Below are 3,229 nucleotides of genomic sequence, written 5' to 3'. Positions count from 1 at the left end.
AACAAGGCGATTCCAAGTCGAGGAAAGGGATAACGTCGTGCACGGAAGCATCAAACTTTCGGAGCTCATATCTCTTGAACCGGGACTCAATTTCGCAAGTGGGTTGCTCGACGATCGATCGCGACGAACTCTACATAAAGTCGGGAAGTTGTAAAAATTCCAAAGGACTAGCCCACCACTGGACGCAACATGTGGACCCACTCTACGGGCCCACAAGATTGGATAAGTCATCAAGCAAGTCAAGACAAAATGTGCAAATTATTGGCACAAATTGACACCTTGCATGAAATTAATTAAGTTGACTAGATTTAGGTGCTAATAGTGCAAAAAAAAATGCAAGGTGTCAATTTGTTTTGATTTGGAGATAAGATAGAATTTAATGTGATTAATGGTGGGAGTTGGTTCACGTGGGTGAAAGGAGAGAAAGCTCTTGAAATGGGATGATTTGTATTGATTTTGGGGAGGACTCCATTCATTCTATGTTCATGCATTTATTTTTCTAAGTTAAGCTTTAGTTTGGTGTAATAGTTTTAATGGTAGCCACTTTAGTTTTATAAATAAAATTTCTTTCTTTCTAACTTAAAAATTCAACTCTTTGCATCCTTCTTCTTCTTCTTCTTCTTTAATTCAGCATACATCAAACATATATTTGCATATCTTTCCTAGGATCATGAGCTAAAACCCTCCCAAAGGGAGGGTTAATGATGCTCATGTGAGGATCAGTGCACGTTTTAGGGGTCTAGAATCACTGCTTAGAGGCTTAGGTTTTCTTTGACACCAAGTTACAAAAAGATTGAGACCGACAAATTTTGGAGCCTGGAGCTTTAGAAAAGCTAGCACACGCGGCCCATTGACACTGGGATCAATCGCACGCGCAAGTCCTGGAGAATCCAGATTTTTATCTTTGTCCGCATGGCGTGAAATGAAACCAGGAGTTGAAGAGACATTTCAGAGATGAAATATCTCAAAAACTCCTCATGCTAGCAAGATGGACTCAGAAATGAGTACATCTTGCTAGGGATCAATACTCGAATCAGTTTGGGGTTGTCTATGAACCCGAGATTGATTAGAGATAGAGTGATTTTATTCCCTAAAAAGCTACGTAACTAGTCTTGCATGATTAGGTTAACCCTCTCCTTATCTTCCTCTCTCTACTTATTTAAGAAACAACTTGCAAATTTTAGATAACTTGTGTAGTAAGTGATCCTTAGGGAAAAAATATCTTCAAAATACCTAATTAAAAATCCTTCTCACTTAGTTCTCTAAGGTGCTAGAATTTCAGTTGTGATAGCATTCTTGTCTAAGGTTGGAACGAACCCCTTACTTAAAACATACCAAGGAAAACACGTGAGTAAGGAAATCTTGAGTTTTAGTACGTAGTAGGTTGTGAAAGTCCAATTTCATAAGATACTTAAAAGTTCTAACATCAATGGTTATTCTTGCTTGGTACGATTATTAGAATACTCTCAAATTTGAATATCTGTGTGAATTCCAATACTAAGGCAACAACGTTGTGTTTTAGTTTGGTCCAAGTGCAAGAATGACAACCTTGCACTTGTGGAAAATTCCAGACCTTGCCTCACGTTTGGTACATGTGTTGTTACACCTGAATAGTTAAGGTCATTAAGGACCACCGTGGCCCTTTTGCCTTAGTTTTTTCAATAACAACAATGGGGGTGAGACTTACACTTTCTTACACTAATTTTATATTGGGGGTGTCTACATTCCCCCATTATGTCACCATCATATTTTTCTATCAATATTACCTATCAACATGAAGCGAACAATATAATATCAAAAACAAGAAGTGATGTTGCATTTCCATTAAAGGTTTGTATTATTTTTCCTACTTTTATTACACAATCAACGTTCTATTACTTTCCCTCTGGAAAAGGCACACTTTTCGTAGCAACTTTTAACAGTATCCATATACATCAGATATAACTTATCATAGTCTTCCTTCCTCTGTTCATTTTCTTCCAGAACATCTGGCTTTTGTATAATTGCTTGCATCTTTTCCATCTTTTTATTTTCTATCTCTAGAATAGCTTGTGCTAACAACTTTTTGTTTCCCACAATCTCTTTATTAGCAGCAATTAATTCCTTTCTAATCCCCTAACATTTTCTTTGTCATCATTTTCGTTTCCTTCTTCCTAAGTTTTCACCCAAGGTTTCCAATCTTCTAATTCTTCAGCCCTTACAGCGGCGCTCCGCTCATAATCTTCCATCTCATTTAATTCTTCTAATAACATCCGCCTTACTTCGCCAATAATTTCCACTTCTTTTCGTCAATAATTTTAGTCTCTTTTTGCCAATAACTTCCACCAATAACTTCTGTCAATTATTCCCGTCTCCTGTCGCCAATAATTTTCGCTAGCTATTTTCGTCTCTTGTTGCCAATAATTTTCGCCTATTATTTCCTTCTCCTGTCGCCAATAATTTCCACCACCTTCCGCCAATTATTTATGTCTCCTCTCACCAATAATTTTCACTAACTATTTACGTCACATGTAGCCAATAATTTCCACTTTTTTCCCCCAATAATTTCTGCCTATTTTCACCAATTATTTATGTCTCCTGCTGCCAATTATTTTCATCTCATGTCGCCAATAATTTTCGCTAACTATTTCCGTCTCCTGGCGCCAATAATTTCTGCCTCCTTTGCCAATTATTTACGTCTCCTGTCACCAATAATTTCCGCCAATTATTTCCGTCTTACATGCATAAAATTATCTCCGTCTCCTTTTGCCAATAATTTTCGCTAATTATTTTTGTTTCATGTTGCCAATAATTTCCGTCTCCTTTCACTAATAACTTCCGCCAATGATTTTCGATAATTTTTTCCATCTCCTGTAGCCAGTAATTTTCGTCAATTATTTCCATCTCCTTTTGCCAATAACTTCCGTCAGTAATTTTCGCCAATTATTTCCATCTCATGTCGCCAATTATTTCCGCCTCATTTCGACAATAACTTCCGCCAATTATTTCCGTCTTCTGTCACCAATTATTTTCGTCTCCTTTCGCTAATTATTTCTGTCTTTTGTCGCCAATAATTTTCGCTAATTATTTCCGTCTTATTTTGCCAATATTTTCGCCTCTTGTACATGTCACCACCTACTATCACCTTTGACAATAGATTACGCATGCCAATACTTGTTGTCAATTCATTTTTTTTTCTTTCGATGTTCTTCCATTCTTTTTTCTATATTCACTTCTTTGCCACATGGGC

This window comes from Coptis chinensis, chromosome 1 (genome assembly GCF_015680905.1).
Source record: "Coptis chinensis isolate HL-2020 chromosome 1, ASM1568090v1, whole genome shotgun sequence".
Lineage (NCBI taxonomy): Eukaryota > Viridiplantae > Streptophyta > Magnoliopsida > Ranunculales > Ranunculaceae > Coptis > Coptis chinensis.
This window is presented reverse-complemented; position numbering follows the sequence as displayed.